This window comes from Schistocerca americana, chromosome 2, assembly GCF_021461395.2.
Source record: "Schistocerca americana isolate TAMUIC-IGC-003095 chromosome 2, iqSchAmer2.1, whole genome shotgun sequence".
In the NCBI taxonomy this organism is placed as follows: domain Eukaryota; kingdom Metazoa; phylum Arthropoda; class Insecta; order Orthoptera; family Acrididae; genus Schistocerca; species Schistocerca americana.
In genome coordinates, this window is record NC_060120.1 from 352,453,424 (window position 1) to 352,465,733 (window position 12,310).

General features: G+C 49.6%; 11 non-coding genes across 11 annotated transcripts; 4 read left to right on the top strand and 7 right to left on the bottom strand.

Annotated features, from left to right (window-relative positions):
• Window positions 1–1,482: 1,482 nt before the first annotated feature.
• Window positions 1,483–1,554, bottom strand: Trnap-cgg. The gene has a single exon. It is a non-coding gene; the product is annotated as a tRNA-Pro (tRNA).
• A 235-nt stretch (window positions 1,555–1,789) lies between these two features.
• On the top strand, window positions 1,790–1,862 carry Trnav-uac. The gene has a single exon. It is a non-coding gene; the product is annotated as a tRNA-Val (tRNA).
• A 601-nt stretch (window positions 1,863–2,463) lies between these two features.
• On the bottom strand, window positions 2,464–2,535 carry Trnap-ugg. The gene has a single exon. It is a non-coding gene; the product is annotated as a tRNA-Pro (tRNA).
• A 1,646-nt stretch (window positions 2,536–4,181) lies between these two features.
• Window positions 4,182–4,253, bottom strand: Trnap-cgg. Its single transcript has one exon. It is a non-coding gene; the product is annotated as a tRNA-Pro (tRNA).
• Window positions 4,254–4,488: 235 nt separating this feature from the next.
• On the top strand, window positions 4,489–4,561 carry Trnav-uac. Its single transcript has one exon. It is a non-coding gene; the product is annotated as a tRNA-Val (tRNA).
• A 601-nt stretch (window positions 4,562–5,162) lies between these two features.
• Trnap-ugg lies at window positions 5,163–5,234 on the bottom strand. Its single transcript has one exon. It is a non-coding gene; the product is annotated as a tRNA-Pro (tRNA).
• A 1,954-nt stretch (window positions 5,235–7,188) lies between these two features.
• On the top strand, window positions 7,189–7,261 carry Trnav-uac. Its single transcript has one exon. It is a non-coding gene; the product is annotated as a tRNA-Val (tRNA).
• Window positions 7,262–7,862: 601 nt separating this feature from the next.
• Window positions 7,863–7,934, bottom strand: Trnap-ugg. Its single transcript has one exon. It is a non-coding gene; the product is annotated as a tRNA-Pro (tRNA).
• A 1,647-nt stretch (window positions 7,935–9,581) lies between these two features.
• Trnap-cgg lies at window positions 9,582–9,653 on the bottom strand. The gene has a single exon. It is a non-coding gene; the product is annotated as a tRNA-Pro (tRNA).
• Window positions 9,654–9,888: 235 nt separating this feature from the next.
• Trnav-uac lies at window positions 9,889–9,961 on the top strand. The gene has a single exon. It is a non-coding gene; the product is annotated as a tRNA-Val (tRNA).
• Window positions 9,962–10,562: 601 nt separating this feature from the next.
• Trnap-ugg lies at window positions 10,563–10,634 on the bottom strand. Its single transcript has one exon. It is a non-coding gene; the product is annotated as a tRNA-Pro (tRNA).
• Between the last annotated feature and the right edge of the window lie 1,676 nt (window positions 10,635–12,310).

Consider the following 12,310-nt stretch of genomic DNA (forward strand, 5'->3'; position numbering starts at 1 on the left):
CTTATGAACAGCCGGCAGTGCCTCAGTTTCGGTATGTGCTTTCTCAGGGTTAAGAGGAGGCGAATGCACTAAACAAAAGAACATCGGGAAACCAAGCACCAACTCATAACGAAAAGATTGCAAAATATACTGCAAGCAAAATTTCCAGAAGACGGATACTGAAGACGCCGCAGACAAAAGAATTATTCTATGCAGTAACGATTATCTAGGAAGCGTGAATTGCATGTGCTGCTCCACCACACAACTTCTTTTGATACTGTTTTACTTATTCTAAATTTTCATTACCTGATCGTCTCTAAAATACTGTGCGGTTATCACCTGGTTTCCAACAGCGATAGTAGTAAGTAAATCGACTACAAAGTCTTTCAAAGTAGGTCAGACACAAAAAAAAAAAAAAATCGGAGCTGCGTGTAGCTCATGTCATTCTGCTTTCAATCGTGAATCTCCGGCTGGGAGTAGTGGCGTACTTCTGTAATCCAAGCTTCTGGGAGGCCGTTGTGTGGGAGAGATCTGGAAACAACTACAGATTCGACCGTTCCACGAGCTCAGGAACGGCCGCGATGCCTTCATCGAGCTCTGCAGATCGACAGATGATAGTGTGGAAATTTCGGCAAGCGGTGGCTAAGGGTTAAGAGAAGCCAAACACACTAAACACAAGAAAGTCGGGAAACCGAAGCACACAACTCATAACGAAAAGATTGCGGAATGCAGTGCGAAAGCAAAACTTCGAGAAGACCAACTCTGAAGCCATCGGCGAGCTAGGAATTATTCCGCACAAGAAGCGATCATGTAGGAAGAGCGAGCCGAGGCTGTCGCTCGACCACACAATAAATTTTTGCTTAATCCCAATTTGCAGTACCGGTTCGACACTAGAATACTGCGCCTTGGTTCTTCCAAAAGCGATAGTAATAAGCACGTCGACTGCAGTGTCATTTGGGGTAGTGAGTCAGACATGGAGAGGATATGGGGCGGGTGGAATATGCAACGACAGGGGCATTGCAGGGCGGCCGCCGGCTCCTTGCGCTGTGGCGCACCGGTGCCGGCGGCGGCCTGGCTGGGCTGCTGGTGCCTCCATGTAGAGCTGCCGCCGAGCCCAGGCAAAGTGCCGCTAACGAAGCGATTGCCTTTGGTGACATCTTTTGCAATAACGACTGCGCGAATCGACGGTATCTCGTAAGGAAGGAAAGAGCAGCAGCAGCTGCCGCCGAGCCCAGGCGCCGTGCCTAACACGCAGAAGGTCCCCGGCTCGATTGCGGGCGGAAACCCGTTTTCGTCCCACTCAGCAAGACACTTGCTACGATCTCTACTGTGACCATTTAAATCAACTTCAAACGTTCCATCAGCAGGGTGCACATGGCTCAAATGAAACATGAAACGGTTTCAGAACTGGTTGTCGGATTTTAGCGCTGACTTGGAGGCCTGGAAATGCGCGAAACAGCCGCCGCCATGCGATTTGTTACCACACCGTTGTACAAAACGCAAGGACTCGTCCGGGATTTGAACCCGGGACCTCCTGCACCCGAAGCAGGAATCATACCCCCAGACCAACGAGCCTATTCGTTCCGAAAACGCACTGCATGTGAATGACGCCACCTTTGATGGTCTCACCATGTAGGGCTGCAGCTCAGCCAGCGTTCTCCCTGTCTGTCGCGGTTGGATTGTTTCCATCGACGTCTTTTACTACAGGAACTTCACGAATCGGAGGGAGCTCGTAGCCGATGCCCTTGCTAACACAGAAGACAAACTGTTGCTATTACGAGTCTCCGGGTGGTACATGAAAAGAACCGTCGTTTCCGTGGTGTAGCGGTTATCACGTCTGCTTTACACGCAGAAGGTCCCCGGTTCGATCCCGGGCGGGAACACAACAATTTTAATCTATATTTCGGATTTCATTTCCGAGATGACCTCACGTCCGCGAATGCAGAGACAAGCAATGTCGTATGCTAGACGGATAGGGCGTCATTTTACTGTCAAATACTGTTGCTCTCTTATTGCACCGGTATTTGGTAACTGAGAACGCCCCTAGCTCCATTATGGCTGGCAAAATTTATAATCCGGTTCTTCAGGGCTACTTCAAGTGCGCTTGCTACTGGCTTTCCTGAGCTCACCCTACTCGCCTTGTCACAGCTCTGTCAAAGTGTGATGCTAACTAATAATGAAAAACTCTTAGCCACGCTCAATCTTACATGCCACCCCTTGGTTGTTGCCGTCGCTAGTAAGATGAGGGTAGACTGTCGCACAATTAAGCTGAATCTCCACTCACGGTGCACATATCCCGCAAAGACAACCTTGTTTTCCGTTGCATGCAAAATTACCGTCTGCCTTTCTACCGAATTCCACCTACGTACTTTACTGGTGCCGCATTCTTGTTATATCCACGTGCTATTACAGGCGTCTACTCTTCATTGAGGAGCTGCAACCGGGGCTGAGTTCCACCTACGCTTCAGCACGGTCAAAATGGCAGGGCTCGTCCGGGATTTGAACCCGGGACCTCCTGCACCCAAAGCAGGAATCATACCCCTAGACCAACGAGCCACCTGGCTGGAGCAGTCAAGTTAATCCCAAGTAGTGGGCCTCACAGGGAACACAAACTTTCACGCGAATTCGCAAGATAAACGCTTTCTGCAGGCAGCACTCACCACTGTTGAGAAGAATATTAAAGGCAACGAATAAAAAGCGAAATAACTTCATCGAGCACTGCTTATGAACAGCCGGCAGTGCCTCAGTTTCGGTATGTGCTTTCTCAGGGTTAAGAGGAGGCGAATGCACTAAACAAAAGAACATCGGGAAACCAAGCACCAACTCATAACGAAAAGATTGCAAAATATACTGCAAGCAAAATTTCCAGAAGACGGATACTGAAGACGCCGCAGACAAAAGAATTATTCTATGCAGTAACGATTATCTAGGAAGCGTGAATTGCATGTGCTGCTCCACCACACAACTTCTTTTGATACTGTTTTACTTATTCTAAATTTTCATTACCTGATCGTCTCTAAAATACTGTGCGGTTATCACCTGGTTTCCAACAGCGATAGTAGTAAGTAAATCGACTACAAAGTCTTTCAAAGTAGGTCAGACACAAAAAAAAAAAAAATCGGAGCTGCGTGTAGCTCATGTCATTCTGCTTTCAATCGTGAATCTCCGGCTGGGAGTAGTGGCGTACTTCTGTAATCCAAGCTTCTGGGAGGCCGTTGTGTGGGAGAGATCTGGAAACAACTACAGATTCGACCGTTCCACGAGCTCAGGAACGGCCGCGATGCCTTCATCGAGCTCTGCAGATCGACAGATGATAGTGTGGAAATTTCGGCAAGCGGTGGCTAAGGGTTAAGAGAAGCCAAACACACTAAACACAAGAAAGTCGGGAAACCGAAGCACACAACTCATAACGAAAAGATTGCGGAATGCAGTGCGAAAGCAAAACTTCGAGAAGACCAACTCTGAAGCCATCGGCGAGCTAGGAATTATTCCGCACAAGAAGCGATCATGTAGGAAGAGCGAGCCGAGGCTGTCGCTCGACCACACAATAAATTTTTGCTTAATCCCAATTTGCAGTACCGGTTCGACACTAGAATACTGCGCCTTGGTTCTTCCAAAAGCGATAGTAATAAGCACGTCGACTGCAGTGTCATTTGGGGTAGTGAGTCAGACATGGAGAGGATATGGGGCGGGTGGAATATGCAACGACAGGGGCATTGCAGGGCGGCCGCCGGCTCCTTGCGCTGTGGCGCACCGGTGCCGGCGGCGGCCTGGCTGGGCTGCTGGTGCCTCCATGTAGAGCTGCCGCCGAGCCCAGGCAAAGTGCCGCTAACGAAGCGATTGCCTTTGGTGACATCTTTTGCAATAACGACTGCGCGAATCGACGGTATCTCGTAAGGAAGGAAAGAGCAGCAGCAGCTGCCGCCGAGCCCAGGCGCCGTGCCTAACACGCAGAAGGTCCCCGGCTCGATTGCGGGCGGAAACCCGTTTTCGTCCCACTCAGCAAGACACTTGCTACGATCTCTACTGTGACCATTTAAATCAACTTCAAACGTTCCATCAGCAGGGTGCACATGGCTCAAATGAAACATGAAACGGTTTCAGAACTGGTTGTCGGATTTTAGCGCTGACTTGGAGGCCTGGAAATGCGCGAAACAGCCGCCGCCATGCGATTTGTTACCACACCGTTGTACAAAACGCAAGGACTCGTCCGGGATTTGAACCCGGGACCTCCTGCACCCGAAGCAGGAATCATACCCCCAGACCAACGAGCCTATTCGTTCCGAAAACGCACTGCATGTGAATGACGCCACCTTTGATGGTCTCACCATGTAGGGCTGCAGCTCAGCCAGCGTTCTCCCTGTCTGTCGCGGTTGGATTGTTTCCATCGACGTCTTTTACTACAGGAACTTCACGAATCGGAGGGAGCTCGTAGCCGATGCCCTTGCTAACACAGAAGACAAACTGTTGCTATTACGAGTCTCCGGGTGGTACATGAAAAGAACCGTCGTTTCCGTGGTGTAGCGGTTATCACGTCTGCTTTACACGCAGAAGGTCCCCGGTTCGATCCCGGGCGGGAACACAACAATTTTAATCTATATTTCGGATTTCATTTCCGAGATGACCTCACGTCCGCGAATGCAGAGACAAGCAATGTCGTATGCTAGACGGATAGGGCGTCATTTTACTGTCAAATACTGTTGCTCTCTTATTGCACCGGTATTTGGTAACTGAGAACGCCCCTAGCTCCATTATGGCTGGCAAAATTTATAATCCGGTTCTTCAGGGCTACTTCAAGTGCGCTTGCTACTGGCTTTCCTGAGCTCACCCTACTCGCCTTGTCACAGCTCTGTCAAAGTGTGATGCTAACTAATAATGAAAAACTCTTAGCCACGCTCAATCTTACATGCCACCCCTTGGTTGTTGCCGTCGCTAGTAAGATGAGGGTAGACTGTCGCACAATTAAGCTGAATCTCCACTCACGGTGCACATATCCCGCAAAGACAACCTTGTTTTCCGTTGCATGCAAAATTACCGTCTGCCTTTCTACCGAATTCCACCTACGTACTTTACTGGTGCCGCATTCTTGTTATATCCACGTGCTATTACAGGCGTCTACTCTTCATTGAGGAGCTGCAACCGGGGCTGAGTTCCACCTACGCTTCAGCACGGTCAAAATGGCAGGGCTCGTCCGGGATTTGAACCCGGGACCTCCTGCACCCAAAGCAGGAATCATACCCCTAGACCAACGAGCCACCTGGCTGGAGCAGTCAAGTTAATCCCAAGTAGTGGGCCTCACAGGGAACACAAACTTTCACGCGAATTCGCAAGATAAACGCTTTCTGCAGGCAGCACTCACCACTGTTGAGAAGAATATTAAAGGCAACGAATAAAAAGCGAAATAACTTCATCGAGCACTGCTTATGAACAGCCGGCAGTGCCTCAGTTTCGGTATGTGCTTTCTCAGGGTTAAGAGGAGGCGAATGCACTAAACAAAAGAACATCGGGAAACCAAGCACCAACTCATAACGAAAAGATTGCAAAATATACTGCAAGCAAAATTTCCAGAAGACGGATACTGAAGACGCCGCAGACAAAAGAATTATTCTATGCAGTAACGATTATCTAGGAAGCGTGAATTGCATGTGCTGCTCCACCACACAACTTCTTTTGATACTGTTTTACTTATTCTAAATTTTCATTACCTGATCGTCTCTAAAATACTGTGCGGTTATCACCTGGTTTCCAACAGCGATAGTAGTAAGTAAATCGACTACAAAGTCTTTCAAAGTAGGTCAGACACAAAAAAAAAAAAAAATCGGAGCTGCGTGTAGCTCATGTCATTCTGCTTTCAATCGTGAATCTCCGGCTGGGAGTAGTGGCGTACTTCTGTAATCCAAGCTTCTGGGAGGCCGTTGTGTGGGAGAGATCTGGAAACAACTACAGATTCGACCGTTCCACGAGCTCAGGAACGGCCGCGATGCCTTCATCGAGCTCTGCAGATCGACAGATGATAGTGTGGAAATTTCGGCAAGCGGTGGCTAAGGGTTAAGAGAAGCCAAACACACTAAACACAAGAAAGTCGGGAAACCGAAGCACACAACTCATAACGAAAAGATTGCGGAATGCAGTGCGAAAGCAAAACTTCGAGAAGACCAACTCTGAAGCCATCGGCGAGCTAGGAATTATTCCGCACAAGAAGCGATCATGTAGGAAGAGCGAGCCGAGGCTGTCGCTCGACCACACAATAAATTTTTGCTTAATCCCAATTTGCAGTACCGGTTCGACACTAGAATACTGCGCCTTGGTTCTTCCAAAAGCGATAGTAATAAGCACGTCGACTGCAGTGTCATTTGGGGTAGTGAGTCAGACATGGAGAGGATATGGGGCGGGTGGAATATGCAACGACAGGGGCATTGCAGGGCGGCCGCCGGCTCCTTGCGCTGTGGCGCACCGGTGCCGGCGGCGGCCTGGCTGGGCTGCTGGTGCCTCCATGTAGAGCTGCCGCCGAGCCCAGGCAAAGTGCCGCTAACGAAGCGATTGCCTTTGGTGACATCTTTTGCAATAACGACTGCGCGAATCGACGGTATCTCGTAAGGAAGGAAAGAGCAGCAGCAGCTGCCGCCGAGCCCAGGCGCCGTGCCTAACACGCAGAAGGTCCCCGGCTCGATTGCGGGCGGAAACCCGTTTTCGTCCCACTCAGCAAGACACTTGCTACGATCTCTACTGTGACCATTTAAATCAACTTCAAACGTTCCATCAGCAGGGTGCACATGGCTCAAATGAAACATGAAACGGTTTCAGAACTGGTTGTCGGATTTTAGCGCTGACTTGGAGGCCTGGAAATGCGCGAAACAGCCGCCGCCATGCGATTTGTTACCACACCGTTGTACAAAACGCAAGGACTCGTCCGCGATTTGAACCCGGGACCTCCTGCACCCGAAGCAGGAATCATACCCCCAGACCAACGAGCCTATTCGTTCCGAAAACGCACTGCATGTGAATGACGCCACCTTTGATGGTCTCACCATGTAGGGCTGCAGCTCAGCCAGCGTTCTCCCTGTCTGTCGCGGTTGGATTGTTTCCATCGACGTCTTTTACTACAGGAACTTCACGAATCGGAGGGAGCTCGTAGCCGATGCCCTTGCTAACACAGAAGACAAACTGTTGCTATTACGAGTCTCCGGGTGGTACATGAAAAGAACCGTCGTTTCCGTGGTGTAGCGGTTATCACGTCTGCTTTACACGCAGAAGGTCCCCGGTTCGATCCCGGGCGGGAACACAATAATTTTAATCTATATTTCGGATTTCATTTCCGAGATGACCTCACGTCCGCGAATGCAGAGACAAGCAATGTCGTATGCTAGACGGATAGGGCGTCATTTTACTGTCAAATACTGTTGCTCTCTTATTGCACCGGTATTTGGTAACTGAGAACGCCCCTAGCTCCATTATGGCTGGCAAAATTTATAATCCGGTTCTTCAGGGCTACTTCAAGTGCGCTTGCTACTGGCTTTCCTGAGCTCACCCTACTCGCCTTGTCACAGCTCTGTCAAAGTGTGATGCTAACTAATAATGAAAAACTCTTAGCCACGCTCAATCTTACATGCCACCCCTTGGTTGTTGCCGTCGCTAGTAAGATGAGGGTAGACTGTCGCACAATTAAGCTGAATCTCCACTCACGGTGCACATATCCCGCAAAGACAACCTTGTTTTCCGTTGCATGCAAAATTACCGTCTGCCTTTCTACCGAATTCCACCTACGTACTTTACTGGTGCCGCATTCTTGTTATATCCACGTGCTATAACAGGCGTCTACTCTTCATTGAGGAGCTGCAACCGGGGCTGAGTTCCACCTACGCTTCAGCACGGTCAAAATGGCAGGGCTCGTCCGGGATTTGAACCCGGGACCTCCTGCACCCAAAGCAGGAATCATACCCCTAGACCAACGAGCCACCTGGCTGGAGCAGTCAAGTTAATCCCAAGTAGTGGGCCTCACAGGGAACACAAACTTTCACGCGAATTCGCAAGATAAACGCTTTCTGCAGGCAGCACTCACCACTGTTGAGAAGAATATTAAAGGCAACGAATAAAAAGCGAAATAACTTCATCGAGCACTGCTTATGAACAGCCGGCAGTGCCTCAGTTTCGGTATGTGCTTTCTCAGGGTTAAGAGGAGGCGAATGCACTAAACAAAAGAACATCGGGAAACCAAGCACCAACTCATAACGAAAAGATTGCAAAATATACTGCAAGCAAAATTTCCAGAAGACGGATACTGAAGACGCCGCAGACAAAAGAATTATTCTATGCAGTAACGATTATCTAGGAAGCGTGAATTGCATGTGCTGCTCCACCACACAACTTATTTTGATACTGTTTTACTTATTCTAAATTTTCATTACCTGATCGTCTCTAAAATACTGTGCGGTTATCACCTGGTTTCCAACAGCGATAGTAGTAAGTAAATCGACTACAAAGTCTTTCAAAGTAGGTCAGACACAAAAAAAAAAAAAAATCGGAGCTGCGTGTAGCTCATGTCATTCTGCTTTCAATCGTGAATCTCCGGCTGGGAGTAGTGGCGTACTTCTGTAATCCAAGCTTCTGGGAGGCCGTTGTGTGGGAGAGATCTGGAAACAACTACAGATTCGACCGTTCCACGAGCTCAGGAACGGCCGCGATGCCTTCATCGAGCTCTGCAGATCGACAGATGATAGTGTGGAAATTTCGGCAAGCGGTGGCTAAGGGTTAAGAGAAGCCAAACACACTAAACACAAGAAAGTCGGGAAACCGAAGCACACAACTCATAACGAAAAGATTGCGGAATGCAGTGCGAAAGCAAAACTTCGAGAAGACCAACTCTGAAGCCATCGGCGAGCTAGGAATTATTCCGCACAAGAAGCGATCATGTAGGAAGAGCGAGCCGAGGCTGTCGCTCGACCACACAATAAATTTTTGCTTAATCCCAATTTGCAGTACCGGTTCGACACTAGAATACTGCGCCTTGGTTCTTCCAAAAGCGATAGTAATAAGCACGTCGACTGCAGTGTCATTTGGGGTAGTGAGTCAGACATGGAGAGGATATGGGGCGGGTGGAATATGCAACGACAGGGGCATTGCAGGGCGGCCGCCGGCTCCTTGCGCTGTGGCGCACCGGTGCCGGCGGCGGCCTGGCTGGGCTGCTGGTGCCTCCATGTAGAGCTGCCGCCGAGCCCAGGCAAAGTGCCGCTAACGAAGCGATTGCCTTTGGTGACATCTTTTGCAATAACGACTGCGCGAATCGACGGTATCTCGTAAGGAAGGAAAGAGCAGCAGCAGCTGCCGCCGAGCCCAGGCGCCGTGCCTAACACGCAGAAGGTCCCCGGCTCGATTGCGGGCGGAAACCCGTTTTCGTCCCACTCAGCAAGACACTTGCTACGATCTCTACTGTGACCATTTAAATCAACTTCAAACGTTCCATCAGCAGGGTGCACATGGCTCAAATGAAACATGAAACGGTTTCAGAACTGGTTGTCGGATTTTAGCGCTGACTTGGAGGCCTGGAAATGCGCGAAACAGCCGCCGCCATGCGATTTGTTACCACACCGTTGTACAAAACGCAAGGGCTCGTCCGGGATTTGAACCCGGGACCTCCTGCACCCGAAGCAGGAATCATACCCCTAGACCAACGAGCCTATTCGTTCCGAAAACGCACTGCATGTGAATGACGCCACCTTTGATGGTCTCACCATGTAGGGCTGCAGCTCAGCCAGCGTTCTCCCTGTCTGTCGCGGTTGGATTGTTTCCATCGACGTCTTTTACTACAGGAACTTCACGAATCGGAGGGAGCTCGTAGCCGATGCCCTTGCTAACACAGAAGACAAACTGTTGCTATTACGAGTCTCCGGGTGGTACATGAAAAGAACCGTCGTTTCCGTGGTGTAGCGGTTATCACGTCTGCTTTACACGCAGAAGGTCCCCGGTTCGATCCCGGGCGGGAACACAACAATTTTAATCTATATTTCGGATTTCATTTCCGAGATGACCTCACGTCCGCGAATGCAGAGACAAGCAATGTCGTATGCTAGACGGATAGGGCGTCATTTTACTGTCAAATACTGTTGCTCTCTTATTGCACCGGTATTTGGTAACTGAGAACGCCCCTAGCTCCATTATGGCTGGCAAAATTTATAATCCGGTTCTTCAGGGCTACTTCAAGTGCGCTTGCTACTGGCTTTCCTGAGCTCACCCTACTCGCCTTGTCACAGCTCTGTCAAAGTGTGATGCTAACTAATAATGAAAAACTCTTAGCCACGCTCAATCTTACATGCCACCCCTTGGTTGTTGCCGTCGCTAGTAAGATGAGGGTAGACTGTCGCACAATTAAGCTGAATCTCCACTCACGGTGCACATATCCCGCAAAGACAACCTTGTTTTCCGTTGCATGCAAAATTACCGTCTGCCTTTCTACCGAATTCCACCTACGTACTTTACTGGTGCCGCATTCTTGTTATATCCACGTGCTATTACAGGCGTCTACTCTTCATTGAGGAGCTGCAACCGGGGCTGAGTTCCACCTACGCTTCAGCACGGTCAAAATGGCAGGGCTCGTCCGGGATTTGAACCCGGGACCTCCTGCACCCAAAGCAGGAATCATACCCCTAGACCAACGAGCCACCTGGCTGGAGCAGTCAAGTTAATCCCAAGTAGTGGGCCTCACAGGGAACACAAACTTTCACGCGAATTCGCAAGATAAACGCTTTCTGCAGGCAGCACTCACCACTGTTGAGAAGAATATTAAAGGCAACGAATAAAAAGCGAAATAACTTCATCGAGCACTGCTTATGAACAGCCGGCAGTGCCTCAGTTTCGGTATGTGGTTTCTCAGGGTTAAGAGGAGGCGAATGCACTAAACAAAAGAACATCGGGAAACCAAGCACCAACTCATAACGAAAAGATTGCAAAATATACTGCAAGCAAAATTTCCAGAAGACGGATACTGAAGACGCCGCAGACAAAAGAATTATTCTATGCAGTAACGATTATCTAGGAAGCGTGAATTGCATGTGCTGCTCCACCACACAACTTCTTTTGATACTGTTTTACTTATTCTAAATTTTCATTACCTGATCGTCTCTAAAATACTGTGCGGTTATCACCTGGTTTCCAACAGCGATAGTAGTAAGTAAATCGACTACAAAGTCTTTCAAAGTAGGTCAGACACAAAAAAAAAAAAAAAATCGGAGCTGCGTGTAGCTCATGTCATTCTGCTTTCAATCGTGAATCTCCGGCTGGGAGTAGTGGCGTACTTCTGTAATCCAAGCTTCTGGGAGGCCGTTGTGTGGGAGAGATCTGGAAACAACTACAGATTCGACCGTTCCACGAGCTCAGGAACGGCCGCGATGCCTTCATCGAGCTCTGCAGATCGACAGATGATAGTGTGGAAATTTCGGCAAGCGGTGGCTAAGGGTTAAGAGAAGCCAAACACACTAAACACAAGAAAGTCGGGAAACCGAAGCACACAACTCATAACGAAAAGATTGCGGAATGCAGTGCGAAAGCAAAACTTCGAGAAGACCAACTCTGAAGCCATCGGCGAGCTAGGAATTATTCCGCACAAGAAGCGATCATGTAGGAAGAGCGAGCCGAGGCTGTCGCTCGACCACACAATAAATTTTTGCTTAATCCCAATTTGCAGTACCGGTTCGACACTAGAATACTGCGCCTTGGTTCTTCCAAAAGCGATAGTAATAAGCACGTCGACTGCAGTGTCATTTGGGGTAGTGAGTCAGACATGGAGAGGATATGGGGCGGGTGGAATATGCAACGACAGGGGCATTGCAGGGCGGCCGCCGGCTCCTTGCGCTGTGGCGCACCGGTGCCGGCGGCGGCCTGGCTGGGCTGCTGGTGCCTCCATGTAGAGCTGCCGCCGAGCCCAGGCAAAGTGCCGCTAACGAAGCGATTGCCTTTGGTGACATCTTTTGCAATAACGACTGCGCGAATCGACGGTATCTCGTAAGGAAGGAAAGAGCAGCAGCAGCTGCCGCCGAGCCCAGGCGCCGTGCCTAACACGCAGAAGGTCCCCGGCTCGATTGCGGGCGGAAACCCGTTTTCGTCCCACTCAGCAAGACACTTGCTACGATCTCTACTGTGACCATTTAAATCAACTTCAAACGTTCCATCAGCAGGGTGCACATGGCTCAAATGAAACATGAAACGGTTTCAGAACTGGTTGTCGGATTTTAGCGCTGACTTGGAGGCCTGGAAATGCGCGAAACAGCCGCCGCCATGCGATTTGTTACCACACCGTTGTACAAAACGCAAGGACTCGTCCGCGATTTGAACCCGGGAC